A 15,863-nucleotide genomic window follows, 5' to 3' on the forward strand; every position below is an offset into this window, starting at 1 on the left:
AATATATTCCGTTTTTGTTTTCGGCATGTTTCTAGACTGGCTGCTTTAGTTGTCATCAGGGGCGGTTCAATCATTCTGGATGCCTAAAGCGAACGAAAAAGTCAAGGCCCTACCAGCATGGAAAGTACATCTCATGAGTTGTTCATTTGTTACACAACAAATTAACACAAAGGTGAGTTATTGGAACAATATTGATAGTACTATCGGGAAGACTACCCCATTCACTGAATCACTGTTGGTAGCGCTGCCTATTATACAAGGTGAATGTATATTTTCTGATGTTCTTGTTTATTTGTTCGGATCAATTTAGGTTTGGTTGTGGGCTCATGACATTGCTCTCTCTAATTTGCAGTGCACAACTGAAAATGAGATGACTTAACTGAAGAATCGAGCATTCGTTAATGTAAAGGGACTAAAACAAGACGAAAATACAAATAAATGATAGAGAGTGAAAATCATTTTCGAAAAGGAGCTATTCCATAATTTGAGTAATTCAAAGAAGAAAAAGTTATAATATAGTCTAGTAATTATAATACTCAAAACATATAAGAGATTATAATCATACAAAACTACAAAAACCAAGTCACATTTTACCAGCTTTTCTTCCCAACCCGAATCACCGCCATGGCATGTCTACAAGCTAAATTGGTGATCGATTTCCCGCAAGCGGTTTTGCAAATAAACTATTCTTTGGTTACTCAAATCTCGAAGCTCTTTCACGTGATTTAGATAATCGTTCATGGGATTTACAGGGTTCGTCATCTTGCATCTTTCAAACACCCTTTCCAACATAACCCGAACAGAATGGCACAGACAATAATCATCTTTCCCGAACATCAAACACGCTTGATCAAAATACTCCTTGAAAATCCAAACGCAATCGTTGTTGAGCACACATGGGTTAACAAATTGCTGCTGATGATTATTATTATGAATAAGATGTGGGATGGTTGATTTCTTGGAAGTTGAAGATAAATGAACTTGAAAGTACTACACTTTCCTAAAGGAAACGTTTCATCGGGTCTCGACCTATCACCTCTTTTATTTTGGTAACCAGGGTAGTCTGAAATCTTGAACTCCACACACTCGAGCAACGTTAAGAAACTTTTAAAGGCAAGTTCCTCGATTTTCTAATTTTGGAACGGGCTCGTGGTTTTGTGGGATACGTGGACCTCACCGCCCGGGCGCAACATATGGATTGCGTTTTCAAAGAAACAGCAAACCAGGCTCCTGTGCTTGCTAGAAGAAAATTAATAATGTTAGAACAGCAAAACCAAAATAACTGAATTAACCGCCATAACCAAACCGAACCCAAGACCGACAATTTAGTTTTAAGTTTTTCAAAAACCGAATTGCCGGTTCGTTTACAGTTTTGCGTGTACGAAAAACCAGAAAAACATAACCGGACCGTAAAACGAAAACGAATCCATCAAAACTGGCATACGTTATTCAATTTATGAATTATATATATATATATATATTAAAAATTAAGTAATTTATAAAAAAAAAATAATGATAATATCGTGAAAATTTTGGGTCGAAATGTGTAATAATCAATTAAAATTAAAGAACAAAATGTTTTAGACCAGAGTTTCATACCCAAACTGATTAGTATGGATTATATTTTTTGGCCCAAAATTTTCAAGTCAAAATAGAAAAACTGAAGCAAAACTAAACTAAAGGAATTATGAAAATAGAAAACCAAAATAACCAAAACCGAACGGTTTACAAAAAAAAGAAAAAAAAAAAAACTTTAAACCAAACTTTCCGTTTTGTATTCGACTTGAGCACAGTACCGGCCCATGAACACCCCCACCTGAATAATAAAATGTGTCACAAGCACGTTACTAAACATCTATCAAGTACTGAGTGTACAGGTTTAAGATCTTATATGGTTAAAAATTACCCATTTGGAGGCATGTGTTCGGGCTTTTTTGACATCTCTAAACCAAATATAATAACTTGGTAAATAATAAAACAAAAATCTATGTAAAAAAGAGGTTTACCCAATGACTAGTTGATTGTCTTCCTTTCCAGAAAAACCAGCGTGCGGGAAATTATATATAATCCGATCAAATTTCCGCCATTGGAGATTAGGATGAAGCTTCATTCTTGTTGCATCGACTCCATGTAACAACTGAGCTCCACATTCAGACAGGGTTTGCAGGTTTGTTCTTCCTCTCTTGTATTTCTTGATCACAAGCTCTAAAAAATGAAATTTTAAATATTAAATATATTACCCAAAACACTTAAAAAATCAATATAATCTATTTCTTTTATCATCATCGTACTCAGTAAATCCCAACAATAGCAAAGCTATGGTAGGGTCTGAGGAAGGCAAGATGTACAAAACCTTACCTCAACCCCGTATGAATAGAGAGATTGCTTCCAGTGAAACCTATTATAATCTATTTCTTTAAACTTAAATTATAATACCATCTTATTACACTTAAAGCTCACTGAATCAAAATAGGAGAGACATAAATATGAAAATCTATATGTTTTTGTATAAATTGTATTGAGTATACATGATATTTTTTCAAACACATTGTTTTAATAAAAAGAGTTTAACCAAAAAAAATAGTTTAATTCACTTTCCTAACTTTTTCTTTGAATTTATATCCTCTTCTCTAAATATCATCTAATTTCTTAACACATGCATACATGTAGTGTATATGCCTTAAATAAAACACTATCAATACCACAGAAGGGTTAAAATAAGAACAGAAACCCTAAGAAATATAAGAAATCTATGTAGGCATTGTTTTTAAAATTTTGGGCATGACTTTTGCATTCTTTTGGCATGCTAGTATATAGAAAAACACCATATGCGACAATTTAAAACACAATAAAACGTATTCTATTTATGATTTTTAACAAACTAGTAAATTTAAAACACTATGGTGTTCTAAAGTTCATACCTAGCATGCATTTTCATTGTGCTTTAAATTGTTAGATATCATGTTTTTCTATATAAAACCATACCAAAAAAATCCAAAACATCATTCTTAAAATTTAAAACACAATGCCAATATAGACTTGTTAGAGTTTTGTTCTTCTTATTCTAACTCCACCTATCAATACCTTAACTTGAAAACAAATATTAAACATATGATTTATATAATAAAAAACAGAAAAATGAAATATTTATCACAGTTCTCAACACAATATACTTATACATAAATAACTGTACCTTCTTGAAGAAACACTAGGTGACCCCGAGTAGATTATGGATAATCTGGGGGTTAAGTAATGTTTCCCACGAGGGTTAGGTCCGACAAAGAAGGATGTTCTTCAGATGACCTGCAAAATAGACACCGTGAGCTTGTCACTGAGAAGGGGGGGGTTCCTCCTTGTGACCACCCTCCGGCGTGAGATTCAGACTAGATTGCTCTGAATATAAGTGTATATTGAGAGAAATAGCTAGTGAAGGTAAAATACCAGATGATCCTACCGTTCCAAGGTGTTGGAGTATTTATAGCCGAAGGTAGGTTTCCAAGCAGGTACAGCCAGCTGTATAATATTCCTGTTCCACCAACTATGGGCTACGCACGTGCCATGCTGGTTGGTGGGTAGGCAGCGGCTGATAGTGACCAGGCCGGCTGTGTACTATTCCTTTTCCACCAACTGCAGGCTATGTGCGTGCCACGACAAGGGTTGGTGAGTAGGCAGCGGCTAATAGTGACAAACAGTACTAGAGCATGCTCCTCGTACTGTTGTCGGTGAGCTGTCACCCTGTGATTGGTTCATGGGCTGCTTTGGTTAGATCTTGTCTATTTTGTCCATACCTTGGCAGGTATAGTACAAAAGATCTTCCAGAAGCATACGGACTGGCTCATTTGGGTGGGAGTATTCCCGCCTTGCTCATTCCTTCAGGTGACACTGAATTATTGAGTTAGTGCCTTGTGCGTGTAGCCTTGCTATTAATGCGGGTAGCCTTCCCTGATGGCTTGTATCCGCAGCTGCGGGGACAGGCGGGGTACTTCACCATTGGGAGGCTTTCCCTGTGGGAACAGCTGGCGTACTGCGCGTAAGGTCTTCATCTCTGAGCATGGTGGATCCTGCGGAACCAGTTGGTCCTTGCGCAAACGTCCCTCTTCAAGGTGAGTCTTGCGGGTCCAACTGGGCTCTGCTGGGACCTACCTCTTCAAGTCCCCCCAGTCCAATGTTCTTCTCATGATTGTTAATAAGTGAGGTGAACTTTGGACTTAATGAAGGGGTTTTGAAAAGGATTTAGTTTTAAGGTTGTCCATGGGGATTCTTCCCGCGGTTTCCCTAATGTCACGCAGAAATTCCCGACTTTTCTGCTTGATCTTTGGGTATGATGTGGGTAGGTGTGTAACCTCCTCGCAAGTCAGGAGCATTGAGTTCCACTTGTGTAGATTTTCCATGAGGTTTTGGTAGTTTTGAACATAGTGATCAATTATGTTAAAACAACCAATTCCATCTTGGAGCTTCAAACAATCTAGTTCTCGACGTTCCCGCTATGCGGGGATGTTATTCCCGTTTCCGCAAGCATGGCCCAGAAGATCCTTCTTGGTTTCAATTCCCTGCGGAGTGCTAGGTATGTGAAGGGTTTCGCCTTGACACTGTACCCGCACTCGTCTTATAGTTACTTTACTTCCAAGGTATTCCTGGCTTCAATTCCCTGCGGGTGCTAAGTATGTGAAGGGTTTTGCTTGACACTGTACCCGCACCCGTCTTATAGTTACTTGGTTGCCGAGGTATTCTTGGCTTCAATTCCCTACAGGTGCGAAGTATGCGAAGGGTTTTGCCTTAACACTGTACTCGCACCTGTCTTATAGTTACTTGGTTGCCAAGGTAAGGGGTATAGTCCCGCTTACTTTTGAATCTTTTTGAATCTTTTTGAAATTCGAAGAGTTGGTGAAAGGATAAGAACCGTCCAAACTGTTGAAACGTCGTCCGACGGTTTCTTCTGACAGTGTCAGGACGTGCAGGAGGTTATGGCGACGTGACAGTATATGGTCATTCCAGACGCTTTTTCGGGCGCGTGGGTGCGGATTTTACGGCGCGCGGGCACGATTTTTCGGGCGCGTGGGTGCGGATTTTACGGCGCGCGTCCCGTCAACAGCTGTTGCCAGCTTGTTTTTTCCACGTGTCATAGTTTCATTGCATCAGCTCTTTTCTCTCTCCTCCGCATTAAATTCATCGCATTCATTGCGATGAGTATATAAAGGGGGAGAGGGTTCACGGTAATCCACACTTTCACTTCTTTCTTCTTCTTCTAAGCGATTTCCGGCGAATACTAACTTTCTGTCGAGCATTCTCCTGAAATCGTTCTTTACCTCCAAAACATGTCTACTCATGATCCAGAAGCTACCGTCGAGGAGTCTGACTTGTATGTCGAGAACCCGACGTCTACTTCCGATAAGGACGATAAGAGCACTGCTGGCGAATGCCAGTGTGCTCTTCCCATCGAGCTTTACTGGTACATTGTCCGGAAGTTCATGCTCGATCCGTTCGAGCCTGAGTTTCTGGAGCCACACCAGACGGTGTACGATGCCCCCAAGGGCAAAATAGGGGTATATGCCGCTTTCTTCGTCTATGGGAATCTTAGGTTCCCGTTGACGAAGTTTGTATACCGTGTTCTGGATAGACACGGTGTGCACCTGACCAAGGTACACCCAATGGCGATCGCCAAGATCCGCCATTTTGAGTGGGTGTGCCTCATTCTTGGCGTGGATCCCCACGTCGATCGCCTGATGACCTTCTACTCCTGGAGGTGTATCCAAGGCTGGTATACCCTGGTCACCCGGATCAAGGGTTTGAAGATCTGCGCTACCGAGCGCAGTCTTCGGTCTTGGAAGCGGGAGTTCTTTTACATCTCTGCCCGTGTCGTCCCTATAGCGATGACATTTAAGAACGGGAGAGCTCTCCCCAGCCTTCACGCCTCCAACTACCAGGAGGCGGAATGGTTCTCCAAGATTTCCCGGATCCAGACTCCGGTTTACCGCTTTCCGGAGTCCGGGATGGTGATGCTTGGTATGAGCAGGGTGTGGAAGGATGCTGGGGCGGATGCGCCACAGATTCCCATCATACTTGAATACGGTTTGAACTTTATCCCTTACGGTATGCTCCGTCTTCTTTGTTGATTTAAGGTTTTTTCTAACTGTTTTTCTTTTTATTTCAGAGGGAAATGACTTGCAGTCCCTCCTGCATCCGCGGGAAGCTGACGGTCCCGCTCGGTTGGGTACTCGTGCTCTTGACGAGAACGAGTTGCCCATCCTTGCGCAGACTGCGGATCGGTTTGTGGAGGCCTACCTGCCAGGCCACGAAATACTGAGCGCCACGCGGCCAGGTAAAAGACTATTTAACCCTCGCCCTCTGAATGCTGAAACCTCTGCTGGAATTCCTCTAATTTTGTCATCTTCTGATGAGGAATCCGCAGATGGTCCTTTTCTTGCGCGGAAGAAGAAGGCTGTCGGCGGGAAGGGCAAGGCGAAGGTTGCCTCCACTGCCGATCAGGGGAACCGGTCTGAGTCGGAGACCGAGAGTGAAGAAGCGGCGGGGAACCCAGGTGGCGTTGAGACCACTGCTCCGGAGGTTGAAATGGCTGTCACCTCCGAACAGCCCAGGACGACGACGGTGACGTGTTCGAAGAGGCCGGCTCCATCGGGTTCTTCCCCGCCTGTTCGCACCTTCAAGCTCAAAAGGACCCGTAAGTGTACATAACTTTAACTTCATATCTTTCCGCTATTATACTTATATATCTTGTCTTCGTGCAGGCGTGGATGCTACGACATTCCAGAGTGGTGCGGGAGGGAGCAGCTCTGGACCCATGAAGGTAGGTTTGGTCAACCTACCCGAGGCGATGACCCAAGCGGCTACGCCTGCTTGCAGTACTGGTTCAGTTGCTCATCCCGTTGAGCCAACTGTTCCAGCTGTAACATTATCCCCGCCGGCCGTCAGTGCCATTTTCACAGAATCCATCACTGAGCCGGCGGTGATTTCTCTTGCGGGTTCTTCCGCAGCCGCGGCCACGGTTGTGAGTTCACCTCCGGTGAGTTCACCTCCGTTGGTTTCCACCGCGGCAGCCTCCACCATGCCTCCTCCGGCGTCTGCGACTACGGCCAGTCCTTCAGGTATGTTTGGGGTTGGGGCGTCTAGCCAATCCTTGCCTCTTTCCCGTCTCCTTGACCTTTTGGATGGATATCCCTTAGGTTCAGGTGATGGGTTTGGTGGCTATCGGCCTGCTGTCGACCCTACAGGTGCGTAGGGTTATTTTGGCCTATATCCCTTTCATCATTTCTCTTTCTTAACTGTTTTTTGTTTTATTGCAGTTCGTGATTCCAACGAGGTGTACGCTCCTCGGTGGAAGATCCGCCGGGGAACGACCCTCCGGACTGCTGAGGAGTGCATCGAATGGGCGCGTCACGCCGCCCCAAGCGGTGCGCTGGGGGAGACCATGGCCAGCTACCAGGAAGGTAGGCTGTCCAACGAGCTCCGAATCCTCCTCGCCCGGATGCAGCCGCGCGTCGAGCTACTTTCTCGTGAAAACGACAAGTTAAAGACGGCGCGTAGCCTTGAAGTGGCTCAGGCGCGGGCTATCCGGGAGGAGAATGCGAAGCTTGCCGCCGTTGCTGCGGAAAAGGAGAAGGCCTTCAAGGCCCTCGAGGTTGAAGTTCAGGCCCGGCTCGAGGCCCGTTCCAAGGCTGCCCAAGCTGTTAACGAACAGCTTCGGTTGGCCAAGGAAACTGCACGGAATGCAACCGAGAGGGCCACCAAGGCCGAAGCTGTTGCTGAGCCTCTACGCATCGAGAATGAGGAACTTAAAGCCAAATTAGAGAGGCTCCAGCAGGCTCATGATGCTTTGGCCATGGAAGATGCCAAGAAGCTCCAAGAGATCTTGGACCAGAGGGGGGTGCTTGACCAAACTGAGCGTAAGCTAAAGGGCGTCGAAGAGGCTGCAACCAAAGATGTGTTGCTTGCCAACCTTACAAAGAACGAAGCCGAACGCGCCCGTAATGAAGCTCAAGCTGCCCTCCAGGAGGCTCTGGTTACCAAGGAATGGCATCTTCGAGAAGCGTTGTCGCAGGTATGCGCAATTTCACAATTTCTTTACGCTTTTCTTTAGAAGAGTTTTTGATATACTTCTGTTTTTTAGGTTGTGCATCGGGTGTTCACGAACACATCATATGACGATGCGATGAGCGCAGCCCTCAACGCTTCTCATGAGGATGGGGAAAAGGCTGGCTTCCTGCTTGGTCTAGGGTTTGTTGAACAAGGCATTCCGCCTTCCAACTTCCCTCTTTACAATGTGGATACTGAAGCTGCGTATGACCAAGCAGTGAATCAGTATGCCGCCTTCCCGCATCCGGTGGTGGAGAAGGTAAACGAGATTGCTGCTGCTGATGATGGGCTAGCTATCCTCAAAGCTTTCCTTGAACCGCCACACTCTACTGATGGTGCGGGTCCAAGTGGGAGTGGTCCTGAAGCTTGATACTTTAGATCCCTTTCCACCATTAGAGTAGATTTTTATGTTTGTAGACTTCTAATCTTGTATGCGGGTATGTACCCAGCAATTCTTGTAATGTTTGAATGTTGATGGAATAAAAATTATTTGTTAATGCCTTGCCTTGTTTATTTCGCTCATATTTTGTTTTAACTTAGCGATTTCTTTAGTACTTAGATAAGTTAACTTTTCAACGTGGCAGATAATAAGTTAAAGTTTTGCTTCCTCTTTCGTGATTGTGCGGATAAGACCGTCACTTTCACTTAGTAGGATGGCTAAACTTTACCTATATCTGACCTGCGTGGAAGTTTTCTTCATCTTTTCCTTTGAAATTTTCTAAGTGTTTTGAATAAGTTAACCTTTCGACGCGCGGTTGCCAATAGATCAATGTTCAGTTTCCTTTATCATGATTTTGCGGGTAGGACCGTCACTTTCATTTATTGGGATGACCAAACTTCACCTATAGCTGACCTGCGTGAAGGTTTTCCTTAGAAACTTTTACCGTTTTATGTGTTTATGCGGGTTTTGCCGCCTTCCACACGCAACGACTTACTTCTTCCCATATTTATGCGGTGAATACCGGCATATCAGCGTGGGAAGTTCATAAGTATAAAGGTAAGGCTATCAACACAATGTGAAAGGAGAATCATTTCCATTAGAAGTGACTCTAGGCCTTTTCTTTACAAGTTTGGAATTGATCTACATGTAACATTTGCGTAATTGAGCTCTGTTCCATGTTCTTGGGATAGGAGTGCCATCGAGCCTTTCGAGCCGGTATGCGCCTTTTCCCAAAACTTCTTTGATAATGTACGGTCCTTCCCAGACCGGTGCCAGTTTTCCTGGGTGCTCTTGGTTTGAAGCCTCGTTGTTACGCAATATGTAGTCTCCTACATTGAAGTTGCAGAGTTTTACCCGTGTGTTGTAGTACTTTTGCATTTGTCGCTTGTAGTTTTCTTCACGCGCTGCGGCTAAGTCTCTGCGTTCCTCGGTTAGCATAAGGTCTAACCGTCTTTCCGCATCATTGTCTTCTGGCTTAATCAAGACCCTTGGTGAGGGCAAACCAATTTCGACTGGGACCATGGCTTCAGTGCCATAAGTGAGGCTGAACGGGGTTTCTCCCGTACTGGCCTTTTTCAGCGTTCTGTTTGCCCAAAGGATGTGTGGAACTTCGTCTACCCAGCCGGATCTGTGTTCCAGGAGTCTTTTCTTTGTGCCTTCGACGATGCTTTTATTTGCTCTTTCCACCTCACCGTTACCTTGCGGGTGTGCCACTGAGGTAAAGGTGTGGGTGATTTGAAGTTCTTCTAGCCACTTTTGTAGCTTCTTGTCAGCAAAGTTGGTGCCGTTATCACTCACCAAAGTCTGTGGAAGTCCAAAACGACAAATAATAAATTCCCAAATAAATTTATTAATATGTTTTGCGGTTGTTTGGGCTAAGGGTTTTGCTTCTATCCACTTGGTGAAGTAGTCGATGGCTACCACTAGGAACTGAACGTTTCCTGCTGCTGTAGGAAATGGGCATGTCACATCGATGGCCCACTTCTGAAATGGCCATGAAGAGGTGACTGGAACAAGTTCATTCTTCGGGCGAGGTATGTTGGGTGCGTAGAGCTGGCAAGACCTACACTTTCTGATGTATGCCAGCGCATCCGTATGCATCCCCGGCCAAAAGTATCCCGCGTTGTTTAACTTAGCTACAACAGCGCGTGGACCTGCGTGTACTCCACAGATGCCTTCGTGTACTTCCCTTAGGAGGTAGTCAGCATCTTGGTTGTCCACGCATCTTAAGAGTGGGCCAAGAAAGTTACGTCTGTAAAGGATGTCATCGATGAGTTGATACTTTAATGCTTTACAACGTATTTTTCTTGCCTGTGTTTTTGACTCTGGTAGTAGACCCGCTGCAAGGTAATTTATTATCGGTGTCATCCACGTTTCTGTGCCGGTTTGGATGACACAAATTTCCCTGTGCGGGACTGATGGTGCTTCACGGAGTTCAATGCGGATGTCCTTTCCCAAATGGGTGAAGGCTAATGATGCAAGCTTGCTTAACGCATCCGCAGATTTGTTTTCGCTACGCTTGACGTGTATGACTTTACACTCATTAAAATTGCGCATAAGGGTTTTTGCTTGTGTGAGGTATCGGGCCATTGTGTCGTTCACGTCCGTGTACATTCCGTTTATTTGGTTGGCTACTAACATGGAATCCACGTGGGCTTCCAAGTTTTTCACTCCCATTTTACACGCAATTCTCAGCCCGGCCAAGAATGCTTCATACTCGGCTTCGTTATTCGTACTTGGAAAATCCAGTCGAATAGCGTACGTGTATTCTTGGCCTGCTGGGTTGGTTAGTTTCAACCCTGCGCCTGAACCCTCGTTGCTGGCTGCTCCATCGGTGTAGAGTCGCTAGACATCATTGATGTCCTGTGCTGGGGAGGGTTGAGCCTCCTCCTGGCACTCTTTCTCCCGCGAAGCGGGGACTTCTGCTATAAAGTCGGCCAGAACCTGGCCTTTTATGGCTGGTCTTGGCTTGTACTTTATCGCATATTCCCCCAACCCAATTGCCCATTTGGCTAGACGTCCCGATAACTCGGGTTTGCCTAGAACGTTTGCAAGTTTGAAGTTGGTGAGAATGGTGATTGGGTGACCTTGGAAATATCGTCTTAGCCTGCGTGAAGCCTGTACAAGTGCTAAGACTAGTTTTTCCAGGGTGGAGTACCGGGTTTCTACGTCTGTTAGGACACGGCTAACATAGTAAATAGGCATCTGGATACCTTTTCGCTCTACTAGCAGGACTGCCCCGGTTGCTCTATCTGTGGCAGAAAGATATATGATTAATTCCTCCCCCGCTTCTGGTGCTGTGAGCGTTGGGAGTTCGATCAAGCGTGACCGAATTTCCTGAAAAGCTGCTTCCGCTTCTGGTGTCCAGCGGAAGTGCGTTTTCTTTAAACAGTTTCTCAATGTTGACACGAATGGGAACGACCTATCCGCATGGTTTGACAAAAAGCGGTTAAGTGCGACTAGGCGTCCATTCAGTGTCTGGGCTTGCTTGATGGTAGTAGGTGATTCCATTTTGATAATGGCTTCGACCTTTTCAGGGTTCGCTCTGAAGCCATCTTTAGTAACAATGACTCCCAAGAACTTCCCTTCTTCCATCCCAAAGAAACACTTGCTCGGGTTGAGCTTCATGTTTATCTTTCTGAGCGTGTTGAAAGTTTCTTCGATGTCTTTCAACATCGCTTCTGGCTCAGGGCTTTTGATGACCAAATCATCCATGTAGACTTCCAAGTTTCTCCCAATTTGGGCATGAAACTCTTTGTCCATCAGGCGTTGGTATGTGGACCCTGCATTCTTAAGTCCGAATGGCATCATTTGATAACAAAATGTGCCATCGGGCGTCCGAAATGCGGTTTTGTCCAGATCATCTACAGCCATGTGGATTTGATGGTACCTCTTATATGCGTCAAAGGAAGCATTTAAGGCGAAACGGTGCTAATGAATCCACTTTGAGGTCAATTTCGGGTAACGGGTAACAATCTTTGGGGCATGCTTTGTTTAAATCTTTGAAATCTATATACATGCGCCATTGTTTGTTAGCCTTCGGTACCATAACGGAATTTGCAACCCATGTTTGATATCTACTAACGCGTACGATGCCCGCGTCAAGGAGTTCCTTGACTTGGGTTCTACACGCGTTAGCCTGTTCCGCCCCCATTACTCTGCGCTTTTGTATGACTGGCGTAAAAGCCGGGTCACACTTGAGCTTATGCTCTGCTTTACTTCGAGGTACACCAGTCATGTCAGCTGGTGTCCACGCGAAGATGTCAGCGTTTCTCTGTAGTAAGCGTTTGAGTAAGGTGCGCGTAGGATCAGCGATTGTTGGGCCAATTGTAACAGCCTGGTCAGGGTATTTGCCATTGAGGGCCCATTTTTCTGGTTCGGTAATGGTTGGTTTAGCCATCTTTGGTTTGGGTTTAGATGAGACGGATGCGATGCATACCTGGGGGATACCGGTGATCATCGCTACACCCTCAGCAGTTGGCCATCCTATCATGCCGTGGACTGAAGATACCACGACGTTGAATCTTGCCATCCCGTCTCTCCCGAAGAGAATGTCGTATGTGTGATGTGGCTTCCTCATTACGACGAAGTCCACGTCTTCTGTGCGGGAGTATTTCCCGTCCGTGAGAATGACGGGGAAAGATAGGATACCCAGGGGGGTGTTTGTGCTGCCGTCGAACCCTTCCATTGAGGCTTAAACCGTTTCCAGGCGTTCTTTGTCTTCGTCGTCTAGCTTGTCGAAGAACTGCCTGTACATAACCGTTGACGAGGCGCCGTTGTTAGCAAGAGTGCGGGAAGTTATGTAATGCCCCAGCTGGCTTTTGATGACGATAGGGCCTTCCTTGCTGGGTCCTCCTGGTACTCGCGGGAAGCGCACCTCAGCTTCCTTCCATTCGCATGGTTCTGTCGTTCGTCTTTTTCTTCCTCTGATGTTGCCATGAACCATGTGGATGCTGATATCAACGGGCTTTCGTCCGTTGCCTTTATACTGGTTATCATTCCTTCCTCCATTCTTGATTGATGCCACAAGGTGTGCAAGTCTTCCATCCTTGACGAATGTTTCAACAATATCCTTCAAGGATGTACACTCCTCTGTACTGTGACCCTTTGTCCCGTGGAAGTCACAGGATTTGCTCTGATCCGCATTAGGTCGTTGCCAGATCATTGGAGCTTTTGGCCATGGGAGTTTTTCGGTGGCAAATATCTCCGTGACGCTTTTGGTGAGTGGCGTCCACCGGTGTTTTCGGCTTGAAGGGTGCGTGTTATCCCTTCCGCCAACAAGAGGGCGAGATCTGGATGAGGTGTCAAAGTTTACCCTTGACTGCCAAATACCTAGCTTCCTTTTTTTGTTCTGCCGGGCGATCCGAACATTGTTTTCTCTGGTCCTCTGCGTGTAGAGATGTCTACTCTGAGGAAGATCCCTACCCAGTTGCTTCTCCGTCTCGTCCCACGGATGGTGCCAATGAAGAAACACTAGGTGACCCCGAGTAGATTATGGATAATCTGGGGGTTAAGTAATATTTCCCACGAGGGTTAGGTCCGGCAAAGAAGGATGTTCTTCAGATGACCTGCAAAATAGACACCGTGAGCTTGTCACTGAGAAGGGGGGGGGGGTTCCTCCTTGTGACCACCCTCCGGCGTGAGAATCAGACTAGATTGCTCTGAATATAAGTGTATATTGAGAGAAATAGCTAGTGAAGGTAAAATACCAGATGATCCTACCGTTCCAAGGTGTTGGAGTATTTATAGCCGAAGGTAGGTTTCCAAGCAGGTACAGCCAGCTGTATAATATTCCTGTTCTACCAACTATGGGCTACGCACGTGCCATGCTGGTTGGTGGGTAGGCAGCGGCTGATAGTGACCAGGCCGGCTGTGTACTATTCCTTTTCCACCAACTGCAGGCTATGTGCGTGCCACGACAAGGGTTGGTGAGTAGGCAGCGGCTAATAGTGACAAACAGTACTAGAGCATGCTCCTCGTACTGTTGTCGGTGAGCTGTCACCCTGTGATTGGTTCATGGGCAGCTTTGGTCAGATCTTGTCTATTTTGTCCATACCTTGGCAGGTATAGTACAAAAGATCTTCCAGAAGCATACGGACTGGCTCATTTGGGCGGGAGAATTCCCGCCTTGCTCATTCCTTCAGGTGACACTGAATTATTGAGTTAGTGCCTTGTGCGTGTAGCCTTGCTAATAATGCGGGTAGCCTTCCCTGATGGCTTGTATCCGCAGCTGCGGGGACAGGCGGGGTACTTCACCATTGGGAGGCTTTCCTTGCGGGAACAGCTGGCGTACTGCGCGTAAGGTCTTCATCTCTGAGCATGGTGGGTCCTGCGGAACCAGTTGGTCCTTGCGCAAACGTCCCTCTTCAAGGTGAGTCTTGCGGGTCCAACTGGGCTCTGCTGGGACCTACCTCTTCACTTCTACATACTCAAATATCAATAAAGAATACCACCCCACCCCTTTTATCAAATAATATCAACCTTATTAAACTTTATGATAAAATAACATGCATCTTCAAAATCAATCGGGTGGTAGTCTATTGATAAAGATAAAATCTTTATACATACACCCGCAAAATCGGTTGCAAGATATTTTTTTTGAACTACCCAAGCGAGTCTGTCTTTCTGAGACTAAACCTCAATCGTCCTTACTTAAACCACCAAGAACACCATTAAGGGAATAAGCCCTTCCCAAACCATAGGCATCAACCTTATGTCATTGAACCAGCCAGCAGCAACCGGTTGCTAAGATTAAATAATTATTTTCAACTGTTATTATTAGGGTTTTTTAAAACGTAATTAGCTTAAGAGATGAATAATTTATTACCATAATCAAGCGACGTAGCTACAATGTTATAGGCAGAGCCAAAAGCCTTTGCGAGAGTAGAAGAAAAGGAGAAATCCCCTTCTCCCACCAGTAATATTTCATGATCAGACGAGTAATGTTTCATCCATTTTGCTTCAATCATTCCGTACATCCATATTTGCCGCCCTTCAATTTCCGCCATAGATATACATACACATATATGTATGGAGCACGTTTTGTTTGGTTTGGTTTGGTTTGGTTTGGGGGATGGTGATATGAAAAATGACAGCTGAATTACAACTCTGCCACTCACATTTTAATTCAAAGGCTGGACAACGAAACGACGGTACTGTTGAATGATTTAGAAAAGGCTAATACCGGAAATAAACATTTTCATAAGAGATCATAGTTATTACTTTCACAACACAAGTTATTTTTTATATTTCTAATTTTCAATACTATAATGCTCGATAACTTAACTATTATATATCAACTACTAAAACCCAAGCGTTTCAACGATCAGTCGATACAAATTCGGTCTGTACTTGTTGCGTTCATTATGATATAGACACCGTTGGGAAAATTTGAGGGTTAATTTGACATCCCTCGGTTTCAGGTCAAATTGTATTTATTTTGTATTTGATTTTATGTTGTAAACCGACCCGATTTATATCCCGAACATTTTAAATATATAAAATATTGGATTTTATGTTACTAAAACATTCCTACTTGTCTAATTTGAAAAACCCCTTTTACGGATTCGAAAACGGACTTAAAACGCTCAAGATACATCAAAAATGAACTTCCGGACGCGAACCGACGTGCAGACCAGCAGCCCCATTTTTTTTTTTTTGTGACTTGTCTTGACCCCTCTTGCATGCAAACCTTGATATCACACTCCATGCTTGACCCTTTCAACCCACCTTATATATACACCCTTATCCTCTTCATTAATCCCTGCTCATTCATCTCTTTCTCTTCCAATTCTCAAGCATTCAAAGGTGTTCTTCATATTTTTTGGCAGTT

The 15,863-nt window shown here is 44.7% G+C and overlaps 1 pseudogene; it reads right to left on the minus strand.

The window, feature by feature from the left end:
* Nucleotides 1–633: 633 nt before the first annotated feature.
* Nucleotides 634–15,039, minus strand: LOC143628502 (uncharacterized protein At4g26485-like; annotated as a pseudogene).
* Between the last annotated feature and the right edge of the window lie 824 nt (nucleotides 15,040–15,863).

The sequence above is a fragment of the Bidens hawaiensis genome, unplaced genomic scaffold (genome assembly GCF_021521415.1).
Source record: "Bidens hawaiensis isolate Kalapana, Puna unplaced genomic scaffold, B.hawaiensis_p1.1 tig00005013_1, whole genome shotgun sequence".
Lineage (NCBI taxonomy): Eukaryota > Viridiplantae > Streptophyta > Magnoliopsida > Asterales > Asteraceae > Bidens > Bidens hawaiensis.